This window comes from Mya arenaria, chromosome 12 (genome assembly GCF_026914265.1).
Source record: "Mya arenaria isolate MELC-2E11 chromosome 12, ASM2691426v1".
In the NCBI taxonomy this organism is placed as follows: domain Eukaryota; kingdom Metazoa; phylum Mollusca; class Bivalvia; order Myida; family Myidae; genus Mya; species Mya arenaria.
In genome coordinates, this window is record NC_069133.1 from 46,110,328 (window position 1) to 46,136,242 (window position 25,915).

General features: G+C 34.1%; 1 pseudogene; it reads left to right on the forward strand.

Moving 5' to 3' along the window:
- Positions 1 to 7,734: 7,734 nt before the first annotated feature.
- On the forward strand, positions 7,735 to 24,589 carry LOC128210735 (membrane metallo-endopeptidase-like 1; annotated as a pseudogene).
- The last annotated feature ends 1,326 nt before the right edge of the window (positions 24,590 to 25,915 follow it).

The following is a 25,915-nucleotide window of genomic DNA, read 5'->3' on the forward strand; positions in this document are numbered from 1 at the left end:
TTAAAATAAAAGCGGTTTCTAAATTGACAAGAACGACTAATTACCATGCAACCAAAGTAAGACCTATCTTCTGACTGTTTTGTCGAGATTCGCATATGGAAGCTAAATTTATTACACTGGGGAAACAACAACATGCATGTCAGAAATGATTTCTGCCATTTACGTGTCTTGTCACAATTGTCAAAGTCAGAACATCGTTCTTAATATGTAGAAATTCACAATGTTCGAATCCATTCGAGTTTCCTTAAAATACAACATTGAAATGGATGAGTACTCTAAATATCCATCACTGTTTACGTTTATTATGATATCAGCACATTACTGTTATTGACCTGAATTCTCATTTTCTGTCAGGAAATTTGTTATTTATCTTTCTTTTTCATGTAACGTAACTATTTTATTTATCTGAGCTGGGTCTTTTCTTTGCCAAACATCTAGTTTTGATTCCCAGTAGGCTGAAAATTAATTACGCCTTTTTGTATTGAGCAATCACTCTATCCATGCCTTTAAGAGAAAACCTTTTAATACTAAACAAGGTTAAATAATCCTTGTGAATTAAACATCTCACTTCTCCGTTGTTTTTTATCTTTCTTTTTCATGTTAGGTAACTATTTTATTTATCTGAGCTGTGTCTTTTCCTTGCCATACATCTAGTTTTGATTCCAAGTAGGCTGAAAATTAATCACGTCTTTTTGTAGTGAGCAATCACTCTATCAATGCCTTTAAGGGAAAACCTTTTAATACTAAACAATGTTAATTAAGCCTTGTGAATTAAACATCTCACTTCTCCGGAATTGATTGGATTCCTACGCAGGCATATTCTTCAATGGTTATTACATGTCAGAGAATTGAGCTACGATGAATACTTTATCACACTCGTCTTTGAAATAAGGAGACATCAATGGAGTACGTTTATGAAACGACATATTGTGGTAAAAATTCTCATGAAAGAATTCTTTTTAGGCTTACACGTGATATATTAAATTGATATGATTATAGGATGCCCTTATCGCGATCGTGGACGACCGTAACATTAACAAGGCGATGTCGTTTTTCAACCCGACATATTTTTACAACGATGAATCCGGTTTAGAAAAAAGTTTGTTTTCTCTTTTTGTCGGATTATTTTAACCGAGGTCAAGCGGGTGTCTAAGACGGTCCAAAGTGTCCATCTCAGCATGCTCCTATTTTGTTTTAAGACAACAATGGACATCACCGTGTTCGCGTGTCTGCCATGTCCATTTGCGCCTGTTGGAGGCCTTTATCATATGTTATTTCCGCTAATGCTCTCCAAATATGCTTGTTTCCGTCTTTGTAGACTCAGTAATTTCTCTAGGATAATGAAAATACGCCAATGACAAAAGAGACGGCTTGTTGGACAACAGAGACAGCTTGTTGTCAAAAGATATATTTATTTTATATAACCAAAATATATTTCCTTTGCTTTGGTCGTCCATATGAACCAAAACATTAAATACTTCTTTAACACGCTTATTTTCATTTAATATCAAAGACAAAAAGAAAACGAAAGTTGACATTTAGAAAGAACAACTTAACTCAAACTCTTATAAGGTAGGGGGTGAGAATAATAGTGGTTATCATATACATGTCAGCTATGATTTATTTCTAAATTGTTTTACTTTTCTATTTTCAGAACGACATGCATTGAAGAAAGCGAGCCGCTGAATGAAAATGGAAGATCCAACATAAAGATAAAACAAATTCGTTTTTTGTCGAAAATGAATGTTGTTCAGGACTTCAATTATCCGCTTTTGTTACAAATGGCAGTTAAGGTATTTTCGATCAACAAATGAGAGAATTGTGGGTTCTAGGTGAATATCTGTAATTGTTTTTTCTTTAAAAAGGTTTGTGTTTGGGAAATGTAATGTTGAGGTCATATATAGAATGGTGAATAAACTTTTCGGGCGGTCTTAAACGATTGCAAAATAGGTCATTTTAAGTCCGACTTCAAGTTGGAAATAAGGAAGAAAGTCAAAACTGCAATAACTTTATGTTTAATCTATTTTCTGTCATTATTTGTACATGTTAAAACTCAGCAAGCAATATTTTCCAAATGATAACAAAATTGGATATCTAATTTAAGCATAACTGGCTATGGCTTTACCTGCCAATCTTAATTGTGCATCGAATACTACTACAACAACAAAAATAAACACGATTTTTCTTAAACTGATCATGTAATTTTAAACAGACATGATGCCAGTATTTGTTAGAAGTCTTCTTTATCGTCCATATACGTGTTGTAAACATACCCTTTGTCTTATTATTTTCTAATTTTGTGTCGTGTTTAACATAGCAAATGTCAATTTTTGTCAACAAATATTCAATCAGATATTGTACGTCAGTAATATTTACATTCCGATTTTGTTCTTAGACTACATAAAATCGTACCAAAACTGATGCTGTTTCTCAATAACTGTTAAGAAAATGTATTCAGACACTGAAGCCGAATGCTTAGAGTAAATGCAATTTTTGTAAATTATCTTTCCAAGACTGGCACTCTTCAATCAGCTTTGTGAAACTGAATTGTGTCAAAATAGCGATTAGGGGACAATGTACTACATTGGTTTCTGATTTAATCATGGGCTTTTTTGTGTCAATGTTTATGAGAAAATAAGGTGATTCATAAGATGCGTACGACGAAGATCGCTAATTTTGCATTGTCATGAGTTGCCATGAGTTGCCATCAATATTATGTAACAGTCTTTTTTGCACATCCCAAAATGATACTTAATAGTAGCCCTATACACACGATATTATGCATTCTTTGTTACCCATTTAAATATGCAACGCACATGTTTTAGGTGGTTAAGTGACTTTCTAAACAAATGATCAGCAGCTGTAAATATCAATGGTTCCGAGATAGGAATAATGTATACAAATACCTCAACGTGAAAAACGCACTTGTAGAAACCATTAACCACTAGTATGTACTAATGTATTCACATATTGTTCTGCAGGCGGCGATTGGGGTATGAGCGAAACAAGGGATTATGATTTTACACAATATAACCTACCTGATATAGTTAAGAACGTGCTTTCAGCAGCTGGCATACTTAATGCTGGCATCATGTCTGTTAAACTGTAAAAATGCAATTCTATACTATTAAGCTTGATTCGTATTGGAGGCCGATAGAAGATCTCACTGGCTGTAGGTTCTATTCTAAATAATTATATGTAGTTAGGGTACAATTAAACGATAGTAGTTGTTACAATTGGCAAAGGCTCAGAAATGAAAGGACATGCACTTTTGCAAAACTAATATCAGTCACAGAAAAGAATGTCACAGCAAACCACTTTATTTTTCTGCTTAAGACATTTCACTAAATTATCTGGTATACATCGTAAATGTTTCCATTAGTAATGTCCAATCAAAGAGGCAATTCAATCACGTTTTTCGAATTGAATTGTCTCGCGAGGGCTATTAAATGACAATGCTAGATTGCTCTTAATGTAATCATTCAACTTGTGAGAAAGGTAATATAAGCTGTTACTTTTGTCGTTAATGTCTGTTCAAAAAAGCCTATCCTTACCAATTGACAGAGTGGTGGGTATCGAGCTGTATCTAGGATATTTGTTCTACAATGCACATATTTTATTAAGATATCCAGTGCACAATAATGAGAATTGTGGATGCCTTATCATGAAGAAGAATATTCAAATAATACACCGATTAAAATGTTACTTACATAATGTTTTGGCCTGAAAAATTGCAAAACCTGTCATTTGACTTCCATTTTCAGCTGAAATATAGAACTTTATCTTTGATGTAGTATTGGATATGTATTTAAGATTAAGGTAATCAGTGAGAAATACCCTTTTATTCATCCGGCTATCATCACAGCTTTCGCAGCTAAATAAACTTCTGTTATGCGAAAAAGTTAAATGGCACGGATCAAAGGCTACAATAAACAACACATAATCAATAATAGACGTCCAATTCAAAAAATAGTAATTGATTCTAAACATTATTTTACTTATAATAAACATTAGTAACATAATTATAACACTGTTAATCAGACAAAGCCTCTACGATAGGCGAACAAACTAAACCAAATCTGATTACGCAAAATAATTCTTCCCTTAAAACGTGAACGTATTTTCTCTGATGCAAATACACATATGTGATTTTGGAAAAATTGCTTGTTATTCCAATTTTCTAGGATAACATAATTGTCGGAGCATCCAATCGGCTTGGAACAAGTGCTACATTTCTCATTTCATCAGACTAGTAAGCTAAATGCGATCAATTGTACTTGAGATGTTCTTGGGGCAATAATGAAAATAAGGCACTTGTTAGAGACAGATTATGCTGTCAACTGGCAAGAAGAATAATCAGTTTATTAAGATCAATATTGTGGGATACTCTGGCTAATTTGGACATAGAGCTGTGCTGTGTACAAACGCTGTATCCTTGGTGGAAACATGAAGTGATTTCCTTTAAACCATGTCAGTTGGTTTTGAGCATTATTTTTAATGAACATACAAAGTAAATTACAACGGCAATCTAAGAAGCAAGAAATAAATGATGGCGCTGTTAAAAGGCAAAATGTTAAGGAATAACAGTCTCTAAATACGTAACAACACGTGTATATAATATATCGAGACGTAAATGTTCATTTTAATACTTGTCTTAAAACATCAATTAAACACGTACACTAGATAATGCACATCAAGTATTTGATCTTAAAGGTCAAACAAAATCAGGTAAGGCTAGAACCAAGCAAAATGATACTTATCTTTTTTTCATTTTCGACTGATATGCGACTGATAAGCGTATAAAGATATAAAATTCTTATAATAAAATAGATAAATAAACATAGTCAGTTTGATAATCCTTTTTTTATTCATCAGTTTTATTGGATTGAATGATACCAAATTAATGACTCATTCTGAATAAACCTATATTTAATTCTAAGAAGCCAATCCCTTAATACCACAATAAAGGTCCAACCAAACAGAACACATTCAGAATATCAGAACATTAACTATTACAAGTGAACGATGGAAACTAAATTAGAAATATACCGAAATTAAAAAGGCAGGGAACGTCTTCTGGGCAACGAAGGTATCTTTCAGTAACCTTTTTCTACTCACGTCAGAAATGTCTTTTCCCATTGTATTGTTTTGTTATTATTTGAATCTCAGAGACATGATGTTTATTGGTTCTTTGACACTATACAGTTGTAAAACAAGCTTTGGTAAAGTTCCTGGTCATAAAGAGAAGCTTCCATTGGAATACATAATTGTTTTTGTCAAATATATTCTGAATTCGTCTGAAGATGAAAACGCGTGTTTCACGGGACTTGGGATATTGACATTATAATGTGGAAAAAAGTTGTTAATAGGGAAAAAAATCAGGAAGATACACTTTTCCGAGTGGAATTGAAGAGAAGATATACATGTCTCCTAAAAGAGACTAAAATGAACGTTTGAAACTTGTTGAGTTGCTGTACTAAAGTTTTCAATTACATTGATGTTTGTAATTTCTTGTGTACAAATTTCATTTTTCTGTTTGATGGTCAGGTGATATTTGTTTGCATTCACATCCACTTCAGGGGTGCGTTCTTTTTACTCTTCCATACTTGCAAGTAGTTTAAGGTAAGTACGACGTATTATCATAAACCATCATACTTTGAATTTTTTTTAGCGATTTAGCGAGGTAACTACTACTGTGTTGAAATATACTGATATAAAATTGTAATCCCGCACTTTAAAGCAGTTCGAAACAAAGCAGTTGTATCATGCTAACAAATGTGTGCCCATTAAACCGCGTTCGTATGACCATGTGTCTTAGAGTCTCAAATCATCAGACATTAATTTTAGGAATTATATTGCCCAGAGGAGATATTATAAAAATGCCAACGCAAAGGCAGAAGCTTCTTGTCGATAAATTGGAAAATGAGTGTTCTGACATCCAGTTTTAACAAGATGATACAAAATACGGAGATGCTGCGTTTTCTCAAGGGGAATCTAATGTGATAATTGTGGAAATCCCTGACTTTTGTGAAATTTCAAAATGACAATATCTCATTGATGCAAATCGAGGATGTCAAAGCTATTTTTAAATGATATGATTGAAATGATACCATTGCATTCTTAAATTAAAATGATTAACTAAAACTAAATGATTTGCGATTTTAAGAATGTGTCAAGTCAAGTACTGTAATATATATATTTGTATGAACACTTATTTTAATAATCTGTTTTACACAAAACTGATGGGTTAAATATAAATATATACGGAGATGAACTGGCATAAATAAAAGTGTCACTTTTACCATGTTTGCTTTCATCTCTCTAAATACAAAAGTTGTCCAATTTGATTTGGTGCAACTAAATTACCAAAGAAACCAGTAAACTGATCTACTTGAAATACTCGACATCTTTTAGAACAAACATACAATTTCACTCACTCTCCTTCGCTGAGGCAGATAACATTATATTGGCGTAACATTGTTTCTTAAGAATATCGTAAATTTCAAATTATATCATGAAATCAATTGTTTTCTAGTTGCAACTCTTCTAACCCTTTAAAAACCGTTCACATGGGAATAAAATGTTTTTTTCTACGTCTTAATGCACACATAAGGTCATATTTTGCATTGACCATATCCGTTTACCGCAGTTTCTTTGCTTTCTCGCACATGCCTTCAGCTGCTGACGTGGGAATTTGATTAAACATGTTCCGATTTTGTTTCTATCTACGATTGTGGATTTGAACCTTAACTTACATTTCCTTGCATAGATTTCGGACAGGCATGTTTCCTTCTGTTCCTGTAGAGTGCTATTCCATTAATGTGTCTGCATGGTCTCTGTTTAAACCAGTGTAATTGAACTCTAGTGTTATTGATCGGGTCTTGTGTTTTCGGATGTATATTCTTGCCTTAAAGTCCATAAAGTTGATAGTTCCTCTACTGCGAATCTTTCTCACCCACTTTTCTATTTTTGTCCTACTTACCATTGTAGTTTGGAACATCATTATTATTTTCATTTTCATGGATGCTGGATCATGGTGTACTATTCCTGTTTTTATCGATTACTGGTCATTTAATTCGTCGGCGTGGATCATGTTTTGGACAGTGTACTGTCGTCAGTTGTAATTAATCAGCCCTTGTCTTTTGGGTTAATGTACATTCTGATAGAGTTGCATATCCTTATTCCATGTCTCTAAAATCTCTTTTGAATAGTTGCTTTTAAATGAATACAATAATATACTTTTTTAAATATTTTAACTTACAGATATATGATAATATTTCCACTTGATACGCTTAACTTCACTAAGATTAGGCATCATCATCGGCCTCCTTAAAAAATAAGTAAAACGGTATTAAAAGCATTTGTTGTTTTACTTTCACATCCTAAACAAGAACATTTGACATTGCCATTGTCAACATCATTGGCTATTTAACATCGAATGTCGTGATGAACATGCATCAGTTGCATTATATAAGATTGATGTGTTCAACATCTGTAGGGTTGTCTTATTTCAATTGTTGTTTCTTTGTCGACTTTATTTTTACGATCTTTTTTTAAATATTATGTGTTTTTGTAATTTGCTTTCTTCTTTGTTTGCAAAAGGCATTAACATTATATGTTCTCTTTAAGTATGTATTTGCATTTGTTTCATGTTTAATTATTCGCGTGTTTGATTTTTGTTTAACCAACTTTGCACGTGTTTGCTTTCCCCCATCCACCTCCAGGGCAACCAAAATGGCGGCTATAGCGGGTCTGCACGTAAACGTATATGTATATACTGTCTTTTTTTTCTTTGAACCATTTAAACACGGGATCATTTATTGACCTTTTGCATTATTATTGTATACGTATATCATGTTTGAACCAACGATTTCATTATATTTATTCCAAGCCCTCAGGAATAGCACTGAAATAATATTGTTAACATATTGGTTAAAGGTTGTATTCTGACGTATGTACCCAAAATAAACATTTAGAGCCCTGCCTTTTCAGACGCAGGAATCGCCGTTCGCGGACAGTCGATCGGGCTCTGAGAATGATATGCTGGAATACGAGGACAGGCCTCTTTGCACGTGCAGTCGCGCTGGCACTCGTTGCTTTCGTCGTTATTATCGTCCTTGCTGCACACATTGGCGGGAAGGAGGAAGTCAAAGGTATTAAACGATGAAATGAGAAATACTTATATAATTGGAACAAAAGGATCCGTTTGTCAAATTAACGGAGGAATGGACTGGTTATAAACATCAATTTATCGCTTCGCTTGAATATTGATTAAAATCGTAGTGTTCTTCATACTTTAACGCTCACTGATATATGAAGACACATATCAGGAAGTATTAACCCCCAAACGAGTCCCCGGGTTGCTTGCTGGCGGCTGCCTTCATTTTCCGCCCTTGACCCGACCGCGGACCTTGTAAATACTACCATGTATACTACCATATAACTATGCACGACTTTAAATACAGTCCTCAGCTAGGGTCTTTTTTCCAGTACTGCCGAAATGCGAGTCTCCTGGCTGCCTATCTGAGGCTAGCTCGATCCTTTCTGCCATGGACCCGAGTGCCGACCCATGTGAGGACTTCCACCAGTACGCATGTGGTGGCTGGCTGCGGGAGACGCCCATACCACCCGGGTACCCCATCTGGGACCGCTTCCAGGAACTGGCGTATAAAAAATGGTTCATGCTCAAAGCATTAATTGGTAAGCTATTTATGTGTGTAGAGAGATTAACGAATAGAACAATAAGGCTACTGGTTACTTATGAACTAAAGACCAATAGCACTTTGAAAAATGTTAAGTTATAAATGGATGTCATGCTGCTCTTCGGCATCCTTCTGTTTCACAGCATCATTGTTTGTTTCTGAGCCCTTTTCTCACTGAAGCATTAAGTCTGATTTTGCGACTCGAGGCTCAAAATTGTTAGTACTACATTGATTAAATTAGTTCAACTTAATAGACCAATCACCCTTCGTCAACACGGATGATATGCTCTCCTTTTTGTTCAATTTAAAAATTCCCATTGCTGCGTTTAGATCTCAAGATAAGACTGAAGACAATATAGTATTGAAAAATCAATATCAGTCATACCCTTGTAACACTTCTACCTGACATAAATTAAACTCATAAATCGAGGTAAGAACATTTTTTCATCTCTGCAAGACGTCCTTTGGTTATAATCCAAACAATATTATATTCAGATCGAGCCTGTTCACTTGCCGTTCCCGTACAACATATTCAAACAGGATGCCGAGAGGACGCTCAGTAAACGCAGCTCAACCATCACAAACCGGTACCAACCATTTACATCAAGCACTCCTTAAACAGTCTTGTGAATCTGGTGGTCTTATACTTTTGTCCAAACCATCCATAACAAGTACCATTTCAACAATCTAGTGTCTCTAGTGGTCAAATCTAAAGAAAATTGTGTGTGTCGGTGATTGCAAATAGTTGTAGTTATTATGGTATCATGGGGTATGGCCTTATTAAGTGTGGCCCTACCTTTGACTCTATGTATTATTTTTTTTTATTTAAAGATTGATTTCATAGTCACCTGTCCTTGAAAGCTGTTTTCTCAGAAAGCTTTGTAAATATGCTGAACACTTTCTCCCTTTTCCATATTAATATTTTAATCAATTCTCAACGCCTGGAATACGCTATGGTTAAATTTAAGCCTAGAAACTACTAACATAGAGAGAGATAGTTGCCTGATTTTTGTTTTTACTTTACTTTCGATCTGCATCCAGGTGAAGGACGCAGAGTACTAGTACGAGCATTGTGCTAATGGTTCCCAGAGTCTGATGTTCTTTTCTTATTCTGCATAATTATGAGTAAATTTGTTTTAAGAGAAGTACGCATTACGTGAGATCTTATAATATTGTTTTTAAAGACATTTGTTAAGATTCTCCCTGACAATTATAAAGCAAAGCAATTTGCAATCGAAGTATTTAAGAAGATATTTGTTCGTCCAACTTGCAACTGCTTACACATCATTAGGCGTTTTATTTGAGAATAATCAAGAAACCAAGTTTCTCAACTGATATATTGTAAGCAAATTAAGAAGACATCAGAAAGACCATTTCAGATTAGAATCGTTTGAGTGGCCCAAGTGAAGTTCGGGATATTTAAGAATATAATTACAATAACAAATGAAGTCTGGTGTCTGCTTGTCTTTAGATGATTCTTAAGTGTGGGCAATATTTGAATAAGTATAGGTCATTAGCGGTTGTTGGTTTCCTTGGAGATTTTGAGTTCTTTTTAAAAAAGTAGGCCACACTGCGAGGGAACTCTTTACATTTTAAATATCAGAGAGAAAATATCTCCATTTTTTGATATGTTTTGATTTTTTTTCTATAACCTGTATGACATAAAAGAATGAAAGGGTCCGATGAATAGCTTTGTAATATTATTTCATTATATTAAGAATTATAATAACATGTACATTAGTAACTGGTGATACAAAAAAAACGTAAAAAGAGTATTGCGCTTTAAATCGTTCGACACCGCGTTATTGCCTTTATGAAAGCATTTCAAATTAACGGCATTGAACATTTTCAGCATCAACAGCACTGACCCCGACGCTACTTCACAGCCTCTAGTAAATAAAACCCAGATCAAAATGGCGGACAACAAGACAGACTCCACTAACCCTGAATACAACATCGATACCACGAACACTCCTGAACCTACCACAACGAAGAAACCACACGTTAAGGATACGCATCCTCATCCAAAGGAGAATGTAACCGAGGTATGTAAAAAGCAATGTAAACGGTTCCTCGTCGTTAGATATCACTAAATAAATTTCATATATATGAAATTTATTTAGTATATATATTCTAGTTGTCAGTTGTCGCACGTGATTTTATATTTATTTGTAGTGTTTCACGACCCCAGCACAACAGATGAGAAGAAAGTTCCACCTCTGTACTGATCAGTAAACAACGTTAAAAAATAGTAAAAATGAGATATTTTTTAAACGAAAAATACAACTGGTTGAACGTTATCATCATGTTAGCGAAACAATGACCACATCAAGTCAAAACCAATAGTTCCACAAAAATGAATCAACTTCAAAACCGGGAATTGAAAAAATAATGTGAAGACTCCCATGGCTCAGATTCTGATACAGACTTACCATTATCACGAAAGGTGTTAAAAATACGCCGACAAGTGCAAACATAACAATACGTGCTGAAACCTTTACGATAATTATGTTAATCAGAATATAGCAAATTGATGCAACACACATATTTGTCAAATGTCTGTTTAGAAGTTGAAGGTAGTCTCTATGGCAAGGTCACTTAACCTAGCTAGGCCAAGTTTTTCATTTTTTGTCGTACATAGCATGTTGTTTTCCAGCTTGTAAAAGACTTCTTGCAAGAGGCGACAGGCACTCTGGAAACAGACCAAGGAACAAGCTGAAAAGGAGGCACAGAACATCCTACATCTTGAGAAACAACTCTCATTGGTATAAGGCCCAAATTTATCAAGAAAAAAACACATACCGCAGCGTAACAAGCATTAATGTCTTAGTAGATTCATCAAAATCGCTTTAACTTATCATTGATATTATGAATATCAGTTTCTTTAAAAGAATAAGAACACTTAAAACCTGTGCATTAAACATAGAATATACCAATACAAGCAGTGTGCTCGGCTTTACTATATTATAAGCGACTTACGAAGGTTCAAGACATTGGACACAGTACTCGTTATTTCCACACTTTACAACTTAAAAATAGACATACTTTATTTCGATGTTATGCGTGATTTTGACGACTAATGGCTGTAGACTGATAACTATTTAAATCAATTACATATAAGAACTGACGACATGCAAAATTACTCTAACGAATTGTCATTCAATGTAAGGAGCAGTTTATTCACAGCAACTTTGCAGAATATAAAATGGATTCAGCCATACAGAAAATTCAATTTCAGCCATGGCAATTCTATTTTGTAAAACATTAAATCGCATTTCAATCATTAAATTGTAATCCGAACTAATGACGCGGTCCGTATGCAATTAATCATCATTGTCCGTTTCAATGGAACACGCATTAAGGTTTGTCATAAGTAAACACATAAAACACAGCTTTCATTTTAACATGAATCATATTTAGCATTTGTCTGGTCGTTTTATTCGTCGCAATTTTCTTTTACAGGCTCATGATGTAAAACAACACATCCACAACCGGACACGGTCTTACACAGCTATGGCTGTAAAAGATCTACAATCTAAATGCCATATGGTGAGTACACACTTAATTATCAGTTCTGTTATCGCTTTTTGTTTTAATAATTATTTGTTTTGTAATTTGATTTCATTTCGCTAAAAGCTTTATAAATTGATGCAGGCAAAATGAAATAAACTTATGATTGATAAATCGTGTTCCGCGCACTATTGTTCCTTCGTCAAAGGTTCATAATCCGCTTTCGGGTGCAAATATGTTTCTGAACTCTCATCTATAGAATCCTCTCAGAAAAATATATTTGAAAACTACATGAATGTTTTCAATATGATACAGATCATATCATAACATTGAATTGCTTAAATGAACATCTTTAATGGTATATGCTATACTTAATGATGGCCTCTCACTTTAGATGCCGAATCTCTTCTGGTTTTACCCAACCACGGACTAAAGTGTAGTAGTATTTGTAATGCGCTTTCATCCTAAATGAGCCTAAAAGAATTTGTATCACTCAAAATATAATAACAATCCGTAAATTTCATGGCAATGTTACAGATCAACTGGTCGTCTTACCTGAACAGCCTACTGTCGGCAGGAAGTGGAGAAGCCCATGTCGTGAAACCTGAAACGGCAGTGATAGTCCTCCAAAAGCAGACGCTCAAACGAGTTTGTGATATCGTGCACGAGTACACCAGAACGACGAGAAAAAGAGGTATACAGTTGTATTCATGGCTTTAGTAGTGATACAGAGATAACTGTTCTAATCCTTATTTAAAATAAATGATAATTCAATTTAACACTGCACCATCGAATAAATAGAACAATCATAAATCATCATGGGGCTTTCCTCTCGTCAAACCTGAAACTGAAGTGATAGTCCTCTACAAGGGGGCGCTAAAACAAGTCTGTGATAGCGTGCACAAGTACTCCATCAACGACGAGAAAGAGAGGTAAGCCGTTGTTTTAATGGCTGTAGTAAGGATACAGTGAAAGAAGTTATTTCGAGATGTTCCAACCCTTATTAAAATTACTACAAAATCAATGTTAAACTGCGCAATAAATAAATAGTAGACTCATAACCGTAATGTTTCACCAACGTTATGTACAGCGTCCTATTACCTATCTGATACGTCACTGTTGCCTGAAATAGAAAATATGTTTTGGGATGATTAATATCGCCTTATCTATTATATCGCGTCTGGTTTCAAATAGCGTTTTAGAATTTTTATTAATATTGTCGAAAAGTAACAAATTAGCAAGTACATGTATGTATGAAATACAAATCACATGTGATAAAACTAACGTGCAATTTAAAAAGTATCAAATGGGGAAAAACGTTGGAAAACACCGGAGAACAAAGGTTTCATATATGTGAATATTTCATATACATATATTCGTGACCATAGATTCTAAATAACTGGATTATTTCGTAAGCATTATATACAAAACACAGTTCACAAAGCTGAAGGCTAAACAAACGAAAGAATGTAAAACAATTCAGTGCAAAAGGAATGCATACTGTTTGCAAACGGCGTTAAAGCTTGAATGATATAGGAATTACATAACTGTCAATTTTAGGAGTAATAAGTATTACTTAACGAACTTATTGTACCCCTCCTGATTTCCCAGGAGAAAATTAAACGTAGTTTGTAATCTAGTTTATACAAAGAAAATTAGTTTTAAAACTCCATAAACTTAATTAAAATTCTAAACATTCGTATTGGACTTAATATTGCATGTAGTATTAACAATTTTGTTAAGAATCTCTGTAGTTAATTAAAACCTCGCAAACTGACACTTAAACTCGTAAAGTACATACACATTATATGTCTGTGTTATAATTGTTGTCGTCGTTAAGTATCTATTGCAATTATTTGAGTTTACAGGAACGACATTGACTATTATGCTATTCTAGGAGGTAAAGTAAAACTAATATTACAATGATGTGGTCGAATTGTTCCTGCATCAAGTGTTTGTAATGATATAATGTATGTACCAATTAGGCATCGATATTACAAATTTACGCACTGTCAGCTATAAAAATCAAAGGCTTTCGACTGCAATGATCAATTCAACATCAGTAATTTGTTCTGTCGATTCATGCATTTAATTCAGGGAAAGGTTCTTAGAAAAGGAGATATAATTTCTTACCCCGGTAATACAAAAAATTCTCAATATCAAATTAATCTTTAAAAGGCATCAGACAGAGTTAATACCTATAACAAACTTCTAATCAAAATCTGTCTGGGTCTAGAAACGAAAAACGGACCTGAATTGAGATTTGAATGATTTCATTCATCAAATGTTATTCTAGTCTAGACAATATTTTAACTTTTAATCGGATGTCACTATAGGGACAAACACAAAAGTAACGACATTTTTCATTCCAGTTGAATATCTCTTCAATGGCACTATCGCACTAGACACGACATTGTAATTCCTATCTTTTATGTATAGTTATTTTCTGGAAAGATTAACATTTGGATTTCGTAGGTGAAGTATAAGTTTAACTTCACGACATTTCTTGATACATTCAGGTGTATCTGAGCTTATATGTATGTTCTCATACTTCTGCAACGTACTAGAGTCCTACAAAGGGTCGGGTCTGTGATCAAAGCATCACCTTTCTGCCTGAAATCGTAGCAGCTACTATCATAATATAATATATAAGCTATTGAAGTCTGGAACAGACGGTCGTCTATTTTACGTAATTAAATCAATTTATTGTGTAAGATTATATGTAAAACATATGGGCTCGTTTTCTGATTTTTATGATTGTGGTATTGGCCTTTTACAGGGAGAAATATTGGCACCGTTTTTATTTTCGTTATGTTCGTTAATGATATAGATCTATACTTAAGTGAAAATAACGATGCAGGTTTAACATTAGACCAACTTTCAATTTATTTGTTATTGTTTGCAGATGATGCTGTAATATTTTCTGATACTGTTGAAGGTCTTCAAAGATCTTTAAATAATTAAGATGCATACTGTGAAAAGTGGAAACTTAAGGTTAATGTTTATAAAACAAAAATATTCATTTATAAAAAGGGAGGTAATAAGAATGAAAATGTAAATCTTTACTACGGTAATGAATTGAAAGAAAAGGTTCAATCTTTTAACTATCTTGGTATCGTTTTATCAAGCGGAGGATTACTTATGAACGCTACACAGACATTAGCAGATAAAGGATTTAAGGCAATGGGAAATGTGTTTGGGATAACTAGGGGGAAAGAAATTCCTGTTAAAATTATATTTGGTTTATTCGACTCATTTGTGTCATCAATTTTGTGCTATTCTTGTGAAATATGGGGCTTTTGTAGAGCTGAAAATATAGAAAGGGTTCATAGAACATTTCTGAAAAGACTTCTTGGTGTAAAAATAAGCACTAGTAACACTGCAATATATGGTGAACTAGGACGGTACCCTCGTAATGTTACTAAACATGTACGAATCGTAAAAAAATCCTTAAACTGTATCAATTTAAAAGAGACAATTGCATTTTATACAATACATTGCAAAGCCTTCGATACAATGCGGATAATAACGCAAATTCAAAAAATTGGTGTTCAAATGTACGCACTATATTACAAAATGCAGGATTCAATGAAGTATGGTTATATTTGGAGTCGATTTATATTGATTATTTTATTCATATTTTTAGAAGAAGATTAATCGACTCATTTGTTGGGCATTGGCAATGATAAAGACTCATTAAGTTCACTAGTGTTATACAGAGAACTATAATATATGTAGGTAAATTGTATAGCTATAGACTCTCATATGTTAAATGTGTTTTATGTGTTCATAATGATATTGAAGACGAATATCACTTTGTTTTCCGCAATATAATGATATTAGGAAAAAAACACTAAATTTTACTATGCAAGACCAATCATGTTTAAATACATTCAATTATTGAACTCGGAAAATATTGCATATCTACGAAATCTAGCGTTGTATTGCAAACATGCTTTTAAGCTACGATATAATGCTTTGAATAATAATCCTTAACTTTATTGATTTTAACATGTTGAATTCATTGATAATTTATATATGTATATAATGTATAATGCACCCTCGCATTTACCAACTATTGTCATGCCATGTGTTATGTTATTGTAATTACGATGAACTGTATATGTTCAAGTTAACACTAAATGTTCTGTTCTGCTCATAATCTCATTTATGATTTTACAGCATATTAGAGAGGTATGTTTTACTGAGCCTGGCAAGGTTCATGAAGCCATTCTTTGACCTCACAACATTCCAACACGATGTCAACCACGACGAAGGTAATAACTTATCTCGAATCCCACATGAAGTGTTAAATATGGGATAATTTGATTTATGTTTGAACTCTGTTTGAGAAGTTAAAATTATATAGCAATTAACAGACAACGGGTGAAAGTGTTTAACATCACAGATCTGAACTGATATATTAGTATGGAATATATTAAGTACTGGTACTTTCGATAAGATATATATCAGACTAAATTATTGTGTACATGCACACTTTACTGTTCGACTAGATCCTAGAGCAGAAACGGAGATAATGGCGATTTACCCTTTTCAACAGGAAGATGTTATGCCTCATTACCCGTTCCAATCGCTATATACCGTTTTGTAACTGTATTATATAATAAACTCAGTCTATACTCGCTGGCGTACACTTTATGACTACTATGATGACGTATGTATTTTTCCTTTACAGAAATGGAGGCTGAAGGTGAGCATTGGCGTCGCTGTACCTTTTACACCAACAAGGCGTTAGGACTCGCCACCGCTGCCGTATATGTTAACGCGACGACGATCGACGCATCTCTTGCTCATGTACAACATCACATTTACATTCACTTCAGTAATTTCTTATGGTAGCGAATAAATTAGTTCATATAATCCATTCTGTTTCTTGCCAGAAAAATGAGATGTTTGCAGTTAACTAGGTGATTTATAACACTTTTCACATACACATAGTATACTTTGACTTCCTTTAACTTAATCACACCCGTGAACTTCCAATTCATTCCATATATTTATTGGCCTTGTCACCGTCCTGTCATGAAAAATCCATGCCTAATTAGTTTCGCTATGTTTTATTTTTAAGGCTGCTTGTTCACATAATGGTTGTTAATGTAACCTTGCCTTAATAAAACTTATTCTACGCTGAACCAAATTCATTAATAGCAGCTGTAATACTACGCAGTTCTGTAACCAGAACCCCTCTATATCCAGATTATACCTTCCATACATATATTTCTATTTATTTACTTTAATTGTTATGATAACAGTCAAAGAATAAAGGGACAGACAATAAAACTTTGCAGATTTCAACTCTGGTAACCTATGTGAAGAGAGCTTTCAATGAATACCTTCTGAGAAAGATCTGGATGGACGCGAAGACAAGGAAAAATGCCGAGAAAAAGGTAGATTGCAGCTGATGTTTTTATCATTTCGGTTCAAAAATGGTAAGCGTTTAATAATATTCATATAATACTCTGTTTGATTTAAAACTCCTTCCAAACGTCTTCGGATGCATTGCAATCAAAACAGCTTTTTTTAATTGTCCTCTGAAGATACGCGGCAGTAATGCCTAAAATAATCCCTCGAATTGCAGCTTGAGGAGATGATTGAGAAAGTGGTCTACCCGTCTTACATCATCAACAACACGTTCCTTACCGACTTTTACACCAATGTGAGTACCACTTTTAGAAAAAGACATGTGTTCTTCTTTTCTATGAAATAATACTGTTCTTAAGAAATATACTAAGACAAACTTTTAATGATTACGGTATAATTGGGATCAATTGACAACAGCGTTTATATTACAATGGAAAATGCAGCGTTTAATGATACCTCGAAACAGATCCGAATCGAGTACCTGCATTTCCACATCACAGTCGAGGCTTAGTATGCCTAATTATTCAATCATTATCCATGTTATACCATACCATGTATTGCATGCATATTAATTGATTAAAATACGTATACTATTAGAAAAATCATGCTGAATGGTTCACTAACAAAGGATTGCGAAATTACCAGAAAAGAGTGACTTAATAAGCTGGCATTTGAAAGTCCGAACAACATTCAGTTAAAAAAAACTTTTTCAAGAAATGTTTTATATGGATACGATCATTAATCTTATTATTCCAGGGTGTCTAATTGCTGTCGTGTGTTTTAATTGTGCATTACTTTACGAGACGCCGAACAAAACAGTATTCACAAGTATGTTCAATATACTCCAGTGTTTTTGTTTAGTTTGGAGCGTACTAATTGCATATTTTTGACTGGCAGTAACAAAATTAGATTTACTTCCTGGGTTGTGACGTATGTTTGATATCTAAGAGGCATTTATCTCAGTAAAAACGCATGTCTATTCATAATGATTTTAAATGTGTTAAGAAAATCCATGGAGAATAAATAAATGATACTTCCCTTCATAGCCGAATTATTTGAGCTAAAGTGGTGGAATCAAACATTTGGCTATACAATAAAACAAGATTACTCCTAACCTCCAAGAATTCATTACTGATGCCCACATGATAAAATTCGTTCAAATCTCACTGAAATACTCAGCCAGTTCTTTATACATTCCATATTGAAAAATAGTTGTTGCCTGAATTTGAATGGTAAATATAACTTTTGATTTAATATAGCTTGTCCGTTAGGTGTTTGTTTCTATACTCAAGTCGAAATACATGGTATTTATATTGATAAACATTAGTATATAAATAATTATAATAATAATAATAATAATAATAATAATAATAATAATAAGTAATTATTTATTCATAATGAATTAATGTTATGTGATTAAACTGTATCCTGGCTCCAATTTCTTGAAACTTATTAAGTCTCTTATAACCGGTTTAAGCTAAGCTCACTATTTTTGTTTTTCTATAATTTGTGTTATATTTACTTCTTTAAAGTTTTTTAGACTTTATATAATAATTATCTTTATTATACTTACAATAAATCATTTTTCGTTCAACAAAATCATATTTAAGTTTATATTTTGGCTTATTGAAATAAGCTACATAAGCCTGTTAACCTTAAGAAGTTTCGAGAAATTGGGACCAGATGATCAAACATTTTGTACTTAAAAAATTGTCGTTTCAGTTTACCATTTGCGATAACTGGTTCAACAATTTGCTCAACTGGAGAAGGTTTACTTTTACAAACATGGTGAATTCTCTGAGTAAACCGTTTGACAGACTTAATAGGTGAGTAGCTCCGTGTTTAGAATCGATCAATCCTTTGTAGCTCTGCATTTACAATGGAATGAATCATTCGTAACTTCGCATTTGAAATGGATACATCATTTTATGTATATTTAGTGCAGGGATAGTATTACTTACTTATCGAGTAAAGACGTATTTTTAATTAATATTGATTTTGTAACAGTCTAGTGAGAGGCTCCAAATCTAGAATTGAATAATAATTAGTTACCCCGCTTTGATAATGGATACAATCTTTCTGTTTGATTCGAGCAGGGGGGTTATTCCCACTCGGTTTGAGAAAAGACTTATTGTTAAGTAGTATTGATGTTTGTTGTGTTTTTTTTAAGTGAACGCCTACCGTTTCGAACTAAAGCATAAACATATGACATTTTTTAATTTTTTATCTTTCAAATAGATGTTTTTGATTGATTAGGGCCATTCACTGCAAGTCCATGATTCTAATTCTATTACAGATTTAAAACAGTTTCTTAAGAAGTTTGTGAAATATATGCCAGGAGCGGTATTTACTGTAGTTCTTCCCTACTTTTCCTACATGCCCTAGTGATTCCATGCTCATCAGGTCTACTGTCCACTCGAAACACTCAGATTCAACTCTTAAAGATAAGATCAGACTCTGGTGGTTATTGAATAGGACCCCTGATTTACATGTGTTTGGCACTTGTAGAAATTGTTATGTTCCTCGTTACAGCTGGAATTACCCTCCAGTGTCAGTAGAAACGGACTACAGTTCAGTCAGGAACGACATACCCTTTCCCATTGCACTTTTTCAGGATGGGCCAAGGTACAGTTTAATCTCACTTAATTGTTATTTTGGGTAAATTGTTAAAAATATAACTAACGGTATATTAAACGTCAATATCATAAAAGCAGTTAATTTCTTTATAAAATTCCTATATGTTATTGTATTATTTTTGTATGGTCAAAGTTATAATATTTAAGGGTTTTTCATATAAAAATGACTAATCTCATTTACTTTTCAGTGCATCTAACTTTGGTGCAATTGGATCTATAATAGGGCACGAAACAGCACATGCATTTGATGTCCAAGGTATGTTACATTTGTTTAACACAGCATTTCTGAAAAAGGGGTTATGCAATTAAGTATCGAGGTAATTTGAAACATTCGATAACTCTGTTTGGTCACAAATATCCTCGAGTTAGCGCCTGTTCTGGTGCATTGTGAAATTCTAAGTACCCGTGGCTATTTTGTACACCCTGTTGATGAACGTAAATGAATATTGTACTTGTATGGTGGTTATGTGTGTATTTAGAAGCCTCTCGTGTAGTCTTGGTTTATTCTAAAATAAAATAGTGTTCTTGTACGAAGACAGTAGTTAGCTGTGACATTCATTCGGCAGTACGACGGTCAAGGTCGTTTACGGGACTGGTGGGATCCCGTGACGGCCGGGATGTTCAACGAGACTACTTACTGTTTGAAGGACCAGTATGACCACTTTAAGATAGGAAACATGGCGGTGAGTTGGGCTGTGGTGGTGAGAATATTGTAAAAATATAAAACGATGCATCTAAAATGAATAACTGGAAGCAATATTGCTCCATCTTTCGCTTTACTCATGTACACAAGAAGTCGATTTGACCACAGACAATAAAACACGCACAATTTTCTGCAATCAATATTCATTGTTATTGATATAATGAAAACAATGAAGCTAAAAGGGACAAGAGCTTTAGTATACATTTCACCAAGATTCTGTTTAAAGGTACTAGGACCAAGACCAAACAAACACCAAACAAGAGACGGCTATATAACAACCTAATCTTCTATAAGTGATGTTAATCGAGAGCGCATTCTTTCTTTGCCATATTCTATACCCAGCCGCAAAATAAACATACCTAAAGATCTCTTATATATAAATTTCACCGTTGGTTTTCTTTGCATATTTTTTGCAGATACACGGAGCTCAAACGTTGGGAGAAAATATAGCAGATAATGGTGGTTTACGAGCTGCTCATATAGTAAGTTTGATGAAGCCACGTATACGTAATACCATACCGGCTCTTTAAGTATGAATTGTTGTTTTATCAAATTATAATGGTATGAACATACCAATGACATCTACATGGACAAAACTGAGACGAAACAAAGAAAAGAAGACGCAAAACGAGCTTGCCATAACATTATTTTACTATAAATATTAAAGATTCGTTATTCTCTCATCAAATTATTACTTAAATTTCAATTTCATGTAATCTTGTCATCGATGATTCAGGCGTATGAGTTATGGATGCAGGAGCATGGTGAGGAGCAACCGGTTGCAGGACTGAACCTCGATAACAGAGAGTTGTTCTTCGTCTCCTTCGCCCAAATGTACTGCTCAAAGTGGACCATGCCGGGCATAACGAATTTCCTCATGAGAGTCACACACAGCCCTTGTTTTTATAGGTGAGCGAGTGACAAAAATACATTCAGAGAATAGCAGCGGTACAGAACATGCATATATGAGATAATGGTGAGAATACGTTTATAGTTTCGCAGCTACACAAAGGATTTATGGATGAGCGAGAGGTGAGAATACGTGTAGAATATCGCAAAGGTACAGAGCATGTATAGTTGAACGAGTGGCGAGAATACGGGCAGTGTATCACAGCGGTACATAGCATATATAGTTAAGCGAGTTGCGAGAATGCGTGCATGGTATTGCATTTATACTGAGCTCATATAGGAAATGGCGTGTTGGAAATACGTGTAGTGTTAGCATGTATAGGTGAGTGAGTATTGAAAATACGTGCCTTGTTTCGCAGCTGTACATACTATGTATAGGTCAGTGAGTGGTTAGAATATGTGCAGTGTTGTGCATTCATAGGTGAGTAAATGTTGAGAGTATGTGTTGTGTATCTGTATAACTGTATACACCATGTAATATTGAGCGAGTAGTGAGAATACGTGCAGTGTAACTCAGTTGTTCAAGACATGTTTAAGATATCTTAGTATATCTATAAGTGTAATAATATGGATGATAAATATCAAAAGGCTCGAGGGATGTGAATTTCTAATATAGCATATACTTATTTATGTGTCTTATGCTGCTACAATGAATACGTGTATGTTTCCTGTACATTACAAGGATTGTTCTCAATATCAACTCGGCTTAAACTCAAAATGAACACGTTTCTGCAGCATAGTGACAACAAAAACGTTTTATTTTCAGAATCGAGGGTGCCTTATCCAATTCACTTGCATTTTCTGATGAGTTCAAATGTTGTAACGTGGCGAGCTACAACCCGCCGAACAATTGTAGAGTATGGTGAAATACTAACTAGTAATATATGTTTATTGAAGGATCATGAAATAGAGACGTACAAGGCACAATCAAAATACATTCTGCTTAAATAACGATGGGTTAATTGCAGTGTGTACAAGAATTTGACGATGGTAGCGATAAAATCCAAAATCGCAGCGGACTGAGTCTGCGAGGCAGTTAGATCTCATATTAAAATACTGGTATACGGCGTCTTATTGACACGGCGTCAACCTGAAGAGATGTTACTTTCATCAATGGCTGGATGAAAGGTTATGGAATGTAATCAACCTTTTTGTGATGTTAGCATTGAACATATCAGACAGAACAGTCATTAGTTTTGTGTATTCTATTGGACATAATTTATTTATAGTAGACAAATAAAACAGTTATATATGTACATATTTTTTATTCTGCTTCACTTTCGTTTTACAATTTTAACTTCAGTATTGCTACATAGCTCGAAAGTGGTTAGTTAGAATAATGATGATGACATCTTTTATCGTATTGTATTGTTAAAATAATCAAACAAATTGTTGCTTTTGATAACTTTTAAAAGTCCATATAAAGGCAACAATCTCTGGCACTGAAATATATTCAAGATGTGTGGTGTAGGTGCCATACCGTTGACTGGTTGTCTGATAAAAATAGATAAAGTATTATCAGTATTGCAGTTTGTTCGCCTTCTTGTCCCTATGTTTGTATATTTGCCTGATGATGTTTTCCACCAATTATATATGACAATAAGGTGGTTATTATAAATAAGGGGAACGTAAATGGTCAGTGTGATGGATAATTGTCACTTAAAATAATACGAGGGATGGCCAGCTTATATTTAAACAAGATAATTACCACGCTGTATAAATACCACACAACAATTTCGTGAACATTTTTTATCCATCTTGCACACACACAATGTTGAGGTTTATACATTCATTTAGATCATTTGAAAGATGGTACATCTATAAATAAGTGATAAAAAAGAAGGACTAGTGCTTGGAATTTGAAGGCAAAGCGTACCTACATCTATTCAAAATGAGTTAAAATCAATGGGATATATGATTTTCTTGGGATTATTCGTGATAATATTGGTCAACAATGCCAATGAAGAAATGCTGGGCGCCCTGCACCAAAGTTAAGAAAATGGTGCCGTGTGGCCACACCTGACATCATTAGAAAAATATATCGTATGATCTCAAAAGGTCAATCCAACGACGCAAAAGGAGATGTCATCGAAGTAAGACATCTCTAGCGGAACTGTACAAAACATTATTACAAAAATCTTGAAGGCTAAACTTCGGAAAAGGTCCAACGTCCATCAGCTCAAAATGTCCCGCATTAAGAAGGGGAAGGCTAGAGCATCGAGGCTGTACCTAAATCTGCGCGGTGGCAGATGAAAAAATTTGTTACTTTTGACGAGGCTATGTGGCTCGTATGGACGTCGGAAAGTTTGCAACATGAGAAAGGGTGAAAAGGTTAGTGACAAACTTAAGTTTGTTAAGCGTGATTCTTTTGCCTAGGGTTTCATGACTTAGGCTGGTGGGTCTTACAGAGGAAAGACCGAGATTCGTTTCATTGATAAAGGGACAAAAGTAAACAGCAAGTACTAAGACGTTCCAAAACTATTTCCAGAAGGTTCAAACAAAATGATTTTCCATCAGGACAGTGCCTCAAGCCACACATCTGTAATGATCCGTCTTTTTTAAAGGAAGAGAAAGTGATATGTACTACAAGTGCCGAATGGATGCCAAATTCCCCAGATGCTGCTCCAATGGACTTTGGAATATGGGGCATCCTTAAACGCCAGTTACAGAAGCGTAACGTTAACTCAGTGATTGGCCTTAAAAAGTGCTCTCATAGACGAGTGGAGAAAACTTTATCAAAAATGTAATAATAAGATTCTTGAGTCATGGCCTAAACGTTGTAGACTCATTTACAGTTGTCATGGGTCTCATAAAGAACACTTACTTCCATAAAAGTATTGTTAATTATGATGTTTTCTATTTTGTATTTTGTTCAAATATAAGCTGGCCACCTCTCGTATATTTAGCGCGCCTTTTTATATAAACATGTGTGTTATATAGTGCATTGTTTTTTTTGTTATTTCTGCGAAAGTTTTCTATGCATAACAAGATCAATGTAAGTGAAGATCGAAATGGAACACTTCATCGGTCCCATATTCAGAAAAATATCATACAAGCAGCACTTGTTTGAAACATATTTTACAACATTTTTCTAATTTTGGAGTCAAAATGAGCAATTCGTTGTATTATAGATACTTTGTAACATTTCAAATATTACTTAATCAGTCTCAGGTTCAGGCTCAATATGTAAGCGAATACGGGCCCGGTTTTGCATGTCAGAATCTATTTGTTAAATTGTTTCATAAAATGTTTTGTATTTTCTAATAATTTGATTGTTTCAACATTCGCTATAAAATGTTAAGCTGTATGTATTTTCAGTTGCTTCTCAAATTAACAATAATAACATAAAATGCTCAATGATCGTATGGTTTGGCTATGTACGAGAATGAACAGTACACATGGTTATTTACGGTTTAACACTTTGCTTAAATGAAATCGAATAAATCACACATGTTACGTCTTTTTTTAGAATTATTCTTACCTGGTGGTGAGACTATTTTTTAAATAAAATACTTATGTATAGTGTAACGTGTTTCGTCTTTTCATTTAAACTTACCTGTTTTAGCTAAATAACGAAAACCAAAACTAATATAAATCATAGTTAGAAAAATTCTTAAGATATTTTATAAATACCGGTTCTGCTCTTCCCATAAACAAGTATGGACGAAACAAATAGTTCTCGTTGGCAAAAATTTGGTGTTGCATTATTGAAGAAACCAGAGTACCCGGAGGAAACCCACTTGGCCGGCTTGCGTGGTAATCACAAACTAAACTCACATGCGCCCAGCCATGGATTGAACCTGTCCGTGACGCTTTGGTTAGAAGCTTTAAGTACTGTGCGAACCGGATAACCTATGAAGGTTCGCAAAACTCGAAGCTTTTTCAGCCTATACTTGCTTTTCTTTCCTTTTGCCTGTGTTTGTCTTTTACCATAGTTCCCTCAGACTAGGAAACAATTTGATTCCGAAATTAACTATATGTCGACGTGAGTTACTGATTACGTGGAAATATAATTTCATTTTTAGTACTGTTTATAAATTATTATATTTTGTGCTTTCATTCCTTTATGAAAG